General features: G+C 41.6%; 1 protein-coding gene across 1 annotated transcript in view; it reads right to left on the reverse strand.

The window, feature by feature from the left end:
- The window catches only part of LOC309834793 (uncharacterized protein C10orf120 homolog), a 47,538-nt gene extending 32,690 nt beyond the window's left edge, over window positions 1-14,848 (reverse strand). The window contains exon 1 of the mRNA XM_082673876.1: window positions 14,731-14,848. The gene's annotated coding sequence lies outside the window, so the exon portion shown is untranslated. The remainder of the gene's footprint in view (window positions 1-14,730) is intronic.
- Between the last annotated feature and the right edge of the window lie 62 nt (window positions 14,849-14,910).

Raw genomic sequence — 14,910 nt, forward strand, 5'->3', positions numbered from 1 at the left:
TTAATTTGAGAAAGAAAATTCTAATTATCCTTGTTAGGAGTAATTGAGATATAAGTTTGAAGAGCTCGCTTTTAGAAGCCCAGTCTCCACCAGTGCGACCAGAATGGACAACCACTGTCCAGCTCCAACTTGTACGCCTATCAGGCCTTAGGCTGTGTGACATCAACTCTTTGGACACCAGCTCTCTTTCATGGAGTTCTGAATTCCATTCCATGTTCAGATATATTTTAGCACCAATGGAAATGTGAATGCCCAAATACTATTTTAAATCATTTAATTTCAATCTCACCTTTTCAGATTTTGTTTCTCTCAGAGGACCATTTAAGGTTTGACTGCTAATCAAGAGCAAATTTGGGGGGGGAAAAAAAGCAAATTTGGGATTTCAACAAAATAAAAAGACAGTGATGTGGGGAGGCTAATATCTAAAAATACTCATATCTAAAAGTACAGTCATAGAAGGCTGGTTAGACTTTATGTTTTAGTAACACAATGAAATAGTATATACTTGTAGCTTTGAACAGGATTTGGATATAGGTTCATTGACTTCAGAATATTATCATAATTTATAGTTAAGACAAAAAGATTTCAAATAGCAATTTGAAGAGGATATCTGTTTTAAATCGGGTTTCTGTGATTTCAAGGTACTCACATCAGCAAAGCTGGTTCCATTAAATGAGGGAATTACTTTAACTACAAAGGTTATTCCTTGCTGCTCTGGCCAAACCCTGGGTGAGGTTACAAACTGCAGGGGAGATATAACCCAAAATGGTGGCATAAGATCTCTGAAAATTCTCTCCTCTGTAAAAGCAATGAAAAATGTGGCAAAAAAAGAAATTGTCAGAATCAGGTTTTTCTGACTCTGGATACTAACTATAAGCTTTCAGCAGCTCAGGAAACATTTATTTAAGAACAACTGAATCTCAGTATTGAACAGCATGCTTTGTGGCACTGTTCCATCATTCACTCTCCAGCTCCATGGTAGCCTTATTTTCAACAGCCTAGATTCCAACGCAGCCACGAGAGGGAGCAGAATAGAGGTAGAGCCCTTTCAGAGTCTCATTCCCAAAGAACTGTCATTAGCTGACTCATCTGCTGGTTTTCTGGAAGACGTCACTTGCTTGCAAAGCTATCTGCATTTGACCTAACTTGGAGTCCACTCAGAGCAAAAAAAGTCTTCTCCTCACAGAACTTTTGGCAAAACTTTTGACAAAATGTTTTAACTTCCTGGCTCTCTGAGGCATTGGATTATTTGGGGCAACTGACAGACTAGCCAAAAAGCTTAAAGGAAAAGCTGGTAAATTAGATGTCCATAGGGGTTCTGAACAGCTCTGACATATCCGTAGGCGTCTAGAAGTCCACGCACATGTACAGAGCCGTGTGCATGCAGGGTTGTGAGCATGCTCAAGAAAGACATGAGACGGCCCTATGCATTCAACCCCGGCTGACCTTGAAGCTTTTCCCAAGGAGGAAGTGAAGGCAAAGGCAGAGTTTTCAACTGCTTGGCTGATACTGTTGAAGACATGCCCCAGTAGGCACACAGAGCCCCTCATGAAAGACTGGGAGGTATACTGGTTCCAGGCATTTAAGGTAATCTTAAATGCTTAGTAGCCAATCATTAGCTGACTACTAAGCTAATCAGTAGAGACTTCAGGGTCCACACACAATAAAGAATACAGACTTTACAATGAATTAGTTAAGAGAAGTCACTAAACAAACAACAACAACAAACCTTGGAGAATGGGGAGAACCTGATTTCTAGAGTTGCCATGTTATATTATTTTTTCTTGCTTTTTTTTGGCCGTGGTGTGTGGCTTGCAGGATCTCAGTTCCCCAACCAGGGACTGAACCCAGGCTATGATAGTGAAAGCCTGGAATCCTAACCACTAGGCCACCAGGGAACTCTTTATTATCTATATTATTTTAAATGTGCAGTTCTCAACAAAAGAATGTAAGATATGCAAAGGAACAAGAAAGTATGGCCCACAAAAAGGGGGAGGAGGGAAGCAATCAATAAAAACTTTCCCTGGGGGAGGGGGATAAATTGGGAGATTGGGACTGATATATACACACTACCTTATATAAAATAGATAACTAATAAGAACCTGTGGTATAGCACAGGGAACTGTACTCAATACTCTGTAATGGCCTATATGGGAAAAGAAATCTAAAAAAAAAAAAAGAAAAGAAAAGAAAAAAGAGTGGATATATGTATATGTCTAACTGATTCACTTTGCTGTACACCTGAAACACAACACTGTACATCAACTATACTCCAATAAAAATTTAAAAAAAAAACTTTCCCTGAAGAAGCCCAGACATTGGCTCTACTAGACAAAGACTTTAAATCAGCTATTTTAAACATGTCCAAAGTAAACCAAAGTAAAACTTCTTTTTATTTTAATATTAATTAGTTTATTTATTTGGCTACACTGGGTCTTAGTTGCAGCACATGGGATCTTCATTGCCACGTGCAGGATCTTTTAGTTGTAGCATGTGGGCTCTTAGTTGAGGCATGCGGGATCTAATTCCCTGACCAGGGATAGAACCCGGGAGCCCTGCATTGGGGCCGTGGAATCTTAACCACTGGACAACCAGGGAAAACCCCAAAGTAAACCACTTCTAAAGAACTAAAGGAAAGTATGAGAATAATGTCTCCAATAGAGAATATCAATAGAGAGAGAAATTATTTTTTAAAAGAACCAAATGGAAATTCTGGAGTTGGAAAGTACAATAACTGAAAAAACAAATCACTGGAGGGGCTTAACAACAGATTTGAACAGGGAGAAGAAAGTGAAGACAGGTCAATTGAGATTATCCAGTCTAAGGAACCGAAAGAAAAAATAAATAAAAATAATCATGGACCTTCCAATTTCCATTCCAAAATGTAAACAGCTCGGGAACTGTCATCCTCAAAACAAGAAAAAACAATTGGAACAAATTGAAAATCAACAAGTCTTCTTAAGTTAACAAGAGAATTGAAGTCACATGGAAAATAGCCACCCCCAAAAGTTAAGAGACAGGGGAATACAGAGAATCATGGCATACAGTACACCAGGAGAAGAAGTCACTGCTGGAGCCAGCAATGGGTAGGAACAATTAAATAGTAATTGATGAATTACTGAATGAGGACTAGCTTAAGAGAGAAAACAAACAAAACAAAAAACAAAACAAAAACAACAAAACAAAACCAAAAACCTCCTGGAGGCTGAGTTTTGTTTTGTTTTGTTTTTGGTGGTGGGGGGCACACTTTCATGATTGTTACCTTTAGGAACTCAATTAGGTTCTTATGGTAAAGACTGAAGAAAAAACCCCTCGTGCTTTGGTCTCCAATGACACCACATTGGAGGTGGCTTTATTACTGCTGGGAGATAAAGTCTTGAATTTCCACTAGGCTTCTTCTGGTATCACTGCATCAGTTAGGTGGAACAGTGCCTCATCTCCACCAGATGAGGGCGGAAGTCCAGACTTCCCAAGGTCTCCACTGACACCACAGGGGCTGGGAAGGGATGCAGGTCTCAGCTCTACTCAGGCTTCTCGGGCACCAACCTGGAGAGAGGGGGTTGGAACACCTCTTTAGAGCCTGGTGATAATGGAAGTCTAGTTTCTGCATGTAGTCTCTGCTGTGGGGGACAGAAAGGGGAGGAGAAGTGAGACCAGTTTTTTCTGTGGCATTTGGCTGGAACACAGCAGTTATTTCCTTCTTTCTAGGCTGCCTGTTTCCTGGTCCTTTGGCTAGAAACAGCAGGCTTCTGTTGGGCTTTTTTTGTCTGCACCCACTGGTGTTTCCAGGTTGCCAGCTTCTTTGGCTCCAAGTCTGGAAATATGAAGCAAAAACAAAATCCAGGGGACTCACCACCACGTGTCCTTGGAGCTCAAGGTTACTAAGCTTGTCTGTTTTCGTCTCTCCATCTGTCAGAGTCTTATGTTTGTTTTATATGTTCAGGGTTTTTAGTTGCAGTTAGTGGGAAGCGTAAGGAAAGGTACATCTACTCCATCTTACCAGAAGCAGAAGTCTCTCATGTGGGAAATTTTGACATCAACCCTCTACTTGATGAGCAAAGCCACTGTGCCAACCCCGCTTGTCCGACCCTGAGAGTGAATGCCTCCTTAAATTGTGCACCCCAGGCACCTCACGTGTGTCATCCTAGACCGGGCCGTGTCATCTCATCATAGCTTATCTTTCCAGCCTCATTCCCCACTGCATTTCCCCACACCCAATGGATTTTCATGCCTGAGTTTTGGCTAGATGGCTCTCGAGTCTCTCTCCTCCTCTATCAGCTGAAATACTAATCCTGCAAAGCTTCATTAAAATGCCATCTCATCGGTAAACTTTTCACTGATTCCCGTCTGCTCCCCACCCCATGTTAATTGCTCCTCTCCCTCTGTATCATGACCTTTGTTTGTACCTCTCTGAAAATTTGACTTCTGTTTGCCTTAAGGTTTTCCAGCTCCTGCTTTAACTCTGAACAGACATTTGCCTTGAGTAAAGGAACCTACTATGCTCACACTCACTGAACCCAGTACTTTGAGTTAAATTAACTGTGGGTTTCCTTCTGCTTTTTATCTCACTCAAAAATGTCTTATTTTTCCAAGTTTCTTTTCTATTCCTTCCTATTGAAGCAGTAACGATTCTGAGGGACACAGTCTTGAATATGGTAAGTCATGATTAAGGAGGCAGGCTATGTTGACTTTCTTTACAGAGCTGACCACTTCATCTCTTGGTTTCCTTCTATTCCTGTAGTTACTTGACTGTTGAGTTACTTGATGACTCTGTACGTTTAGAGTGTGTTTTTGCAAGGTGTAAGTTTCATGAGGAACGAACTCTAGATCCCCAAGCATCAAAAAGAGAGCCTAGAATCCATTAGGTGCTAGCACATGTCATGGATGATGACTCAAATATGAATTTTATCAATCTGGTAACACCTTTCCCCACCTGAGCCTCCAAATTCAGACACAGCAATAAATTCAGACATAGCAGTAAGCCCTGACCAGTATTATTTCATTTATTGATAAGGATATTTCACATTGTGTTACCAACATTTAACTATTGGCCTGACCATTTCTAACGTGTTTTAGTAACAGCTTTCTAGAGATGACTAGGAGGAAATAGCTAAAACCTCTGTTTGGCAGATGAGGAAACTGAAGCTCAGAGAACAAATGACTCCCTTGGATCACTTAGCACGTCACTGGCAGGACTGGAACTAGGGCCTGGTTCTGTGATCTTTCCCTCCAGCCCCTGTCCTCCCAGGTCCAACACCTTTCCAGCCCCCTGCCTTCTGAACGGTTTGAAATGATATGTTGTTTCCTATTTCCAGTCCCCCCAAGTCTATTATCCAGAGACTTTGATTTTGACTCTGAGCTGAAAGATGGGCAAAGAAATCCAGCTGCATTTCATTTGGGGAAAGGGGCTGGTTATTATCATTATGTTTTCAACCTAAGAGCTATCTCACTGGCACACATGGCATGACTAGTCCAGAGTACTCGGACCGATGGGGACCAGGGGCCGTGTGTTCCAGATGACAAAAGGTAAGCAGTAGCTGTATTCAGAATCAGTGAGCTGAACGCTGTGATGTGATTACAGGGGCTTGTTTTCTCTCTGTGGGAAATTCTTTGTAATTCACACTCAAGGCCTTTTACCCAGGTCAGTTATTTTGCCAAGTGCCCATCCTGTGACTAACACCTGGGTCAGTTGGTTGCACACCCTCATACCTGCAAATTGTATCTATGGTGGCAGAAAGCAGACCAGATGCCAGTCTACTGGGAGTAACCCTGTGAGGCCCCCTTACTTGGCCCAAGTTCCAGCTCTGTGCCCCTTCCACAGCTCCTTCTGCTCTGCTCCTGGGATTCTCAGCTTTACCTTCAGACACCTGTGTGGCTGAGGACCTTGCTCATGCTGCATCATCCTGTCCACAAACAAGATGACGGTTATATTAATGAGCAATGGAGGAGTCCAAGACCAGGGAGTTTTTGGTGCAACATAGTTTTCCATGAGGTAAAAATTAACTCGTGTAGATTTTTCCATTCAATTTTTTGTTTAATTCATTTTAATTTAGCTTAAGGATAAATGTTTATTGAACTCCTAGTATGTGTCAACACTGTTTTAAGATGGGGATAACAGTAGTGCCAAAAAAAAAAAAAAAATCAGCAGCCTTCTCCCTGTATCTTCATGTGTTCCTTTCTCTGTGTTTGTGCCAATCTCTTCTTATAAGAACACCAGTCTTATTGGATTATGGCCCACCCTAATGCCCTCATTTTAACTCGATTACCTCTTTAAAGGCCCTATCTTCAAATACATAATATTCTGAGATACTGGGGGTGAGGACTTCAGCAAGTGAATTGGGAGGGAGGGGGCACAATTCAGCCCCAAACAGGTATTTTCATGGGTAATTGACCTCCTTTAGCATTTGAAATCCAAAGCTGTTGTCAGGTGAAGTAACTCTTCTTGCGTGGCTACCCTGAGACTCTTGCAATTCCCTTGCCCAGGTTAATACCTGAGAGGTAAATCATTTAAATAGGCCATTTTCATCCAAATATGGGTAAAGCAAGACTTAGCGTCTCCCCAGTTCCCACATCACCACTTTCACGTTCTTAAAGATAGTTCCATGCCACATATTAGACAATTAACCCAGAATTTTAGTTTCTGCTCATTCTGACAGGGTCTCTCCAAATGCCCTCCAAACACACATTTCCAAGGTGGTTTTGAGGAAAAACCACAAGCGTAGACAAACCTGAATTCTTATCCTACCTTAGTCACTCTATAACTTTAGCTAAGTGACTTAACATCACTCGACTTCAGTTTTCTAGTCTGTAAAATGCGGATATCACAGCCTACTTCATACTATGGCATGATGATATTCTGAACATGAAGCACCTGGCACAGGCCTGGCACACAAGAGGTGCCCAGTAAATGCTAAATGTCAATTTCCTCTTCCCTTGTTCTTCCCATGCTCTGATCTCTCTCCTCTACTTAAAACAGCAAAAATATTTTGTATTGACCCTAATAACATCACCATTCCAGAATATTTGGAAGCCCCTCTTCTCTTTTATTTCCTAGTTTGAGAGTCAAATGGAGGTCACTTCAATAACATTTAATTAAGATAATAATATAGTGGTTCTCAAAGTGTGCCTGAGGCCAGCAGCATCAGGAGCCGTATCTGGAACTTGTTAGACATGCAAATTCTCAGGCCTCAGCTCAGAACTTCTGAGTCAGAAACTCTGAAGTGGGACCCAGCCATCTGTAGTTACACAGAGTAAGCCATCTGTGTTTCATCAAGCCCTCTAGCTCACTGGAATGCAAGCTTATTTAAAGAACCACTGATCTATGTTTAAGAACATGGACTCTGGAGCCAAGAGTGCTAAGATTTGATTCCTCTTCCACTTTTCATTACTATGTAACTGTGTCTTAAGTGACTTCTCTGGTCATAAATTTTCACATCTACTGAATTGTAAGACTTGTAAGACTCCCTATCCAATAAACCATTAATGTCTCTGTGTCACTGTCTCCGGGCTTTTTCTTCAGTCTCTCGGCTGGGCAATTACAAGGTCTGCAGGTCTGGAGGGCGCAGCCTAACAACCACGCAGCTAATGTTGAAGTGTACTTATGTCCTCACAAAGTAAGCCACCAAAACTGATTTCTCCTTCCTAGAGCCCTTGGGGAGAAAAGCATTTATGATTTCTCTATGTAAAGAAAGATGAGTTTGGGACTTCCCCGGCGGTCCAGTGGTTAAGATCCCACATGCCGCACAACCAAAGGGAAAAAAAAAAAAAAAAGAAGAAAAGATGAATTTACTAGAAGATTCTTTAACTGCATTTAAAAAAAATCTGTAATGAAACCTAACTTGTGATTTGTAATCAACACATATAAAAAAACAATCATTTTCTTTTATTTTTATTTTGGGGCCACACCACGCGGCATGTGGGATCCTAGTTCCTCGACCAGGGATCAAACCCGTGGCCCCTGCCTTGGAGACATGGAATCTTATCTACTGGACCACCAGGGAAGTCCCCTCATTTTATTTTTCTTTCTTATTTTTGGCTGAAGGGTAATGCCTTGAAGATAAGGGCTTTTAAATTATTTACTTACTTAAAATCAACTCTTACCATAAGAGCAATACATGTCTGTTACAGAAAAATAAGAAAGCAAAGAAAATTAAAAGAAAAAAATTCCATAATCCAATCTACTTATGGAAAATAGCTGTTAACAACTTCACATATATATATATAAAATCATGGGTATCTTTCCTATAAATATGCCTTAATTAAAGAATTAACTTTGGGGCTTCCCTGGTGGCACAGTGGTTGGGAGTCCGCCTGCTGATGCAGGGGACACGGGTTCATGCCCCGGTCCGGGAGGATCCCACATGCCGTGGAGCGGCTGGGCCCGTGAGCCATGGCCGCTGAACCTGCGCGTCCGGAGCCTGTGCTCCGCAGCGGGACAGGCCACAGCAGTGAGAGGCCCGCGTACCGCAAAAAAAAAAAAAAAAAAAAAAAGAATTAACTTTGGAGTAATCCTTTGTATGGGTTGTATGGGTTTACAAACGTGTGTTCTCTTTAATATTTTACAATAATAAGCATATGCCATAATTAACACTTTGATACACAAGTTTATGCATATATCTGATTATTTCATAAATTCTTAGAACTAGAATTACCAGGTCAAGTTCCACATATTTATATAGTGTCGAACTGCTCTGAAGAAATGTGGTACTAACATAATCTTCCACTTAAGAGTGTATATAACAGCAAATGTTTCTCCATATTATGTCCAGCAGTGGATAATTTAATTTTAAAATTTCTGGCTGTGGGCTTTTGAAAGGAGAACTTAACTGATTTCATTCGAAACGCTGGTTAAATTTTTTTTCCCCTCAGCCTCAGTCAAATTCATTTGTCAAACATGGTAAAATGAAAAGGGGCAAAGGGACAAGGCTTCTTAACGCCTCCATCATGGCAAATGGCTTGGCAGCTCTGAGGGCCAGCAGTCTTATAATTCTGGTCTCTCACACCATCTGATGAATAAGTTTCCTGCTGGCCTCCAGGGATACATATCAATTCCAGCCATATATAGATGTATGTGAGAATACCACAGCTGTATGACTGGTTTATTATCAGCAATTCCCAAAAAGGGAGTGTTCCCTTTACCCCACTCGTTCACAGAAGGTTTATAGAGAGTACTATAACTAAAGCCCTTCACTGGGGTATCTCAATACCCAGCACAGAGTAGGCACTGAGTAATTAATTACTCATGGAATTGATAAGACATTCTTGCTTTGCAGTTCTGTTTGTTAAGATCATAAATGAGCTGATTAAACCTTCTCTGCTCTTCCCCCAAAATGCAAATTCTTAAGAGTCAAAGGACTGACCTGGATGAAGGTGAGTAGCAGGGCACTGTCACACACTCATAAGACAGGGTGAGACCCGACTGATTCTGCTGGTAAAGATAAAACAATCCACTTCTAGATTCAGACAGTTTATTATTTACAGAGACAGTGAAAGATGTGCCAAATCCCTGTTCCACACTCCAAAAAGGATGAGACCAAAGCAAGAGAGGCTGAATGCCTGCAGTGCAAGTTGTGGAGTATTTCGATGCTGAGGAGTCAGTTCTAGCCTGTAGCTAAGTGGTTTTATATTCTGAAGTTTTATTTTGGAGGGGGGAAAGGGGCGGGGAGGGGGCAAGGCAGAAAGCCTCAGAACTCATCAGAATCCAGAGACAATGAGGAACTGTCTCACGACAACCTCCCAGAGGAGAGAAGGAAGTGACAGAAGGTCCCATAACGATTCCTTACAAGCCTCTCATCGTCTCTTGATCTAGGAGGAGTACAAAGCATTCCGCCAAAACTCAGAATAGCCTTTGCTTGCATGGCCTATGTGGAAAGGTGCAAGGATGCCAAGACACAAGGACAGTGGAATTGTTTTCTTAATTTCTCTTTAATGGTACAAATTGTAATAGTACAAAGTTAACAGTACAGAATAGTAAAAATTCTTTTTAGTACAAATTCCATTTGTAAGTACAAGCCCACTGTTTAGTATGGTCCATGAGCTAAGAATGGTTGAGCTAAAATTCAAAATAATATTTCATGACATGGAAATTACATGAAATTCAAATGTCAGTGTCCATAAAGATTTTGGAACACAGTGATACTCATTTGTTTAGAAGTTGTCTATTTTTGCTTTCATGCTACAACAGCAGAATTGCGTAGTGTCAACAGAAAGTGGCCCACAAAGCTTAAAAGATTATCTGACCCTTTACAAAGTTTGCTAATCCCTATCTAGCACCAGATATATCTTCTCAAATTGCTACACCTCCTCCTTTAATTTCTATTCAACCTGTTCTTTTGTTGTGATTTTAAACCAGCTGTCTCATATATACACTACTATGTATAAAATAGATAAATAATGAGAACCTACTGTATAGCACAGGGAACTCTACTCAATGCTCTGTGATGACCTAAATGGGAAGGAAATCTAAAAAAGAGGGGATATGTCAATATGTATACGTATAACTGATTCACTTTGCTGTACAGCAGAAACTAACACAACATTGTAAAGCAAATATACTCCAATAAAAACTAAAAAAATAAAAAACCAGCTTCATATACATATGAAAAAATAAATAAACCAGCTGTCTCAAGTCCCAAAGTGGATAATATAAAAACTTTTAAAATAAAAAAGTAAAAGAAACGTCACCAGAAAAGGATACAAGAGTCAAAGAAATTTTTTCCATAATTGCATATTTACAAAAAATACATCAGAGGTAACGTAAATATGACCTTCTAAAGCAAATGAAGAAATAAGAATATACTTTAACTGAAATTCTAAAAAATTTTACTAAGAAGAAATTAAATGTAAACCATAAAGATATTATGAAGTTATCTGTTCCCAGCATTTCCAGGTTAGACTCCTTCACTTTGGTCACAGAAGCATGTCAGGAGGTAATGGAGCCTGGCGTAGACGGTACATCCTTCACACAAATGAATTGTGGCAGGGGGTGGCACAAGGGAGTTCACCTGTATTTGGTGAACTGCCACAATATTATTCTCTAAGGCTACATAACAAGTATCTAACAACTAAAGGGTTAGGAGATATCAGATTTTTCAGGATTATCTTCTTCCAAACTCTGTTATATGCCTTTTGTGTCAGTCATTGCTTTCAATATTTTTCTTCAATGCTCTAAAGATATATTTTTTAAAATTAGATTTGTGGAGTTTTTTCTAAGTCCATTTGTTACATTCATCAGGGGGTTCTGTCTGGGAGTTTTCTACTGAGGCAAATCATACCATGTGACCTCTCTCAATTCCTATCCAATCCCTTCCTCCCCTGTTTTATAAAATGCAATGAGGCTAAAATAAATCAAGGAGAACAAACTGCAAACTTGTCACCATATTGCCACTTTCTGACCTCGTCAGTGACTAGCCAACTAGACCTTAAAGGCTTAAAAGGTGCCTATATTCTACCATGCCCTAAGATAGTGGTGGGAAGATGGACAGTAATAGAAGCTCTTAATCTTTCTGTGTCATGGAGAAACTTCGTCTGGTGAATCCTATGGACCCTTTCAGGATAATACATTTAAGTATTTAACATAAAATACATAGGATTACAAATGAAATCAAGCAAATTGAAATCATCACAAAATATTTTAAAAACCAAATGTATAATATAGTAGTATATGTGCTTCTTTACAATTAGATTCAATGCCCAGAATACTGACGGGTCTAATAACTACCACACACAAATCATGGCACTGTAGAGTTCATTATATAACTATATGTATTTGTCAAAAGGCAAAGAATTATACACTAAAATTTGTGACTCTTTATGTTGACTATACCTTAATGAAGCTGACTTATAAAAATAAAAATTTACAGTGGTAGTCTAATAACTATAAGTTTGAGGTTTTGATAAAATTTTGAGACAGCTCTAAGAATACTGTGATGTGAAAATGTCATTTATTTTAGTGACAAGGCAATAGGTGTTTCTAAGTCTACTAATTCTACTGTGGCTAGTTTTACTAATCATTAAACTGTTACATTTCAGTAGGAGGTTAACAAAAATAAAGATGGGAATATCTTTCCCAATTTGGGTTGATGGCCCCCATGAAATATATACACGGAATGTATACACACAGTACACAGAAGGTAGTGAAACTAGAGAGTAGTGAGACTACTTGCAGAGCAGAGATAAACAGAGTATCTGTGGACATAGCTGAGGATAAGCAGCCCTTAGGAATCAGAAGGGTCTGCATGCCATAGTCACGCCTCCTGCTTACTTACTCTCACGAGGACATCCAGTCCTCAACTTGTATACAGCCAGCCCAAGAATTCTCCAACAGTAAAGAACCAAGGGAAGTTACAGAGGTCTACTTCTAAGCTCCCAGGTTCTTCATGGGCATGACATTCCCCTGTATCACAGGTGCTAGCTTTGCCATGGCAACACCAAGCATGCTGCCAAACACCTGGCTACAACTAGGAATGGATCCTCCTGGTTCAGTCTAGGACCATATCCTTCCCCCAAACCCCAACGTCCCATAGTCCAGTAAGGAGTCAGTGGAAACAATGGGCATAAAAGTGACATGGGGGTGTTGGGCCAACAAGGAAGGGCTTCTATTGTTATCCCTATCAATTCCATACAAAAACCCTCTACCAGGTGTAAAATACTTCCTAATTTCCATAAGTATACACATGGTAGGAAACACAAATGTGAGAATTATTTTATAAAGTCCCAAACCACAAGAGAATTATAGTACCTAAAAAGTGTAGTTCAGAGGAATTAGTGATTAATTCTGTAGCACGGTGGAGGTTTGTACTTGCTTTTGAATATGAACAGAATTTTCCCTGCTATCCAAAAGGAAAAGCATTGCAGATAGAGGGAAAAGCATGTACAAAGGTGGAGGAGAATGGGAGGCAGGCAGGAGTAAGAGTACCAAAGGCTTTGTATGCCATGTTAATGAGTGATGTGACTCAGTCTGGCGCAGCAAACACCAGAAGGATCAGAGGGCAATGCAGAGGATGAAATGGAGGTAATTAAAATGAAGGTTCGGTAATTTCCTGGCAGTCCCGTGATTAGGACTCCCCGCTTTCACCGCCGGCGCCCGGGTTCGAGCCATGGTCAGGGAACTAAGGTCCTGCAAGCCGTGTGGTGCGGCCAAAAAAAAAAAGGCTAAAAGACCAATAAAGAAAATCCTGGAACTTTTCAGCTGAAAGTCAGTGCTGGAAAACAGAAAAGGCAGAGATGGAGAAAAAGAGGAAAGTTTTCCTTAAAAAAAAAAAAAGGAGGAGGGAAATCAAGACAGTGATTTATTGGATATATGGGAATAAAAGAGGGGGGACCACAGAAGTCTTTAGTTTTCTGACCTATGGTCTTTCAGCTTTATTTAAGGAAGCCAACATCCAGTTGTTAATACTGATCTTGCGCATAAATTGCAGATTGGTATTTCTGAAGAAGAGCCAGTTTTCCTTCGGACTGTGCAACATGGATCAAAGTTACCTTACGACCACAAGAGACAGGACATACATGACAAATACACTGCTTACCGTTAAGTCTGGGGGACTCATCTTTGCAATCATTGAAACCAGAACATTTACAGTTAAGGACTTTTAACTTTATAAATTCTGTACCTATCAAATCTGTGGTAGGTTTCTCTTTCAATCATCCTAAGTCCATCTAACAAACACTCTGGATAATCACTTATAGAAAAATACATTAATAATTTTTCTAGCACCACTCCACAAGTACGTACAAAGAAGGCAAAAGAGCACTGCATTCTCATTAGGTAAATATCCCAACATAACAACTCAGATGAAAACTTAAGAAAAAGAAAATAAATATTATTTTACCCAGAAAACCCATAGTAGGAAGTACTAAGACAAAATTAACGTGAGGAAAGATTTCTTTTTCTTTCTTTCTTTCTTTCTTTTTTTCTTTTTTTGGCCACGCCACACGGCTTCTGGGATCTTAGTGCCCCGGCCGGGGATGGAACCCAGGCCACCGCAGTGAAAGCACCGAGTTCTAACCACTGGACGGCCAGGGAATTGCCGTAGCAGAGTTCGATCTCTATTTCCTACACAGAACACCACCAGAAATACAGAAGTGACGGGCCAAATTTGCAGAATGCTGACATTACAAGTGTATTTTACTCTACTTTGCACTTCTTCACAAGGTGCGGTTGAAAGGGGGAGAAAGGCATCATAGACCTTCCTATCCCGGGGGCATCTGGAAAGAGCCGCCCGCTCCCACTTCCCCGGACCCAAAGCTTCAGGGTCTTTCAGGTCCAGCTCGCATTCTGCTCCACCGCAGACCCGAGGCCGCCGTCCTGCTCGCTCTTCCCGGGGCCGGGAGAGCAGACACCACCCCCCTTCGGGCCCAGGCCTTTCTCCACCTTCCACCCGGTCCGGGGGACACGAGGACGGCCCAGGACACCTGACAGGGCGAAGCCCCAGGGCCACAGACCTTCCTCAGACGCCACCCGCCCCGGCCCCACACCAAGGGCGACACCGTCCCAACCTCCTCCTCAGCTAAAGCCGAACGACCGGCACCCACCTGACACCCTCGGAGGAGAGAGCGCGTGTGCGGAACGGGCTGAGGACTTTCTGAAAAGCCGACTCCACCGCCCGGCCGCCGCGTCCCCAGCCCCCCGCTCCCCACCGCAGTCCGCGGAAAGGCTCGGCGTCCGCGACACAGACAGCGAGGGTCGGGACGAGGTCCTTCAGGTCTCGAGAGCCACGACATCACACCTACCTCACGACGTACTCTCCTCACCGGACCAACCTTGCGGGTAGGTCCAGACACCGGCATCCACACGACATCTCCGGGGCCAACGTCAAACCACCACTGGGTTCCCACGCGCACCGCACCGCGCCTGCGCACAGCCCAGTAGCTGGACCAGGCTGTCAGTGCGCATGCGCCGGACTCCAGCTC

Source organism: Grampus griseus (assembly GCF_964374135.1).
Source record: "Grampus griseus genome assembly, chromosome: 16".
Taxonomy (NCBI): Eukaryota; Metazoa; Chordata; class Mammalia; order Artiodactyla; family Delphinidae; genus Grampus; species Grampus griseus.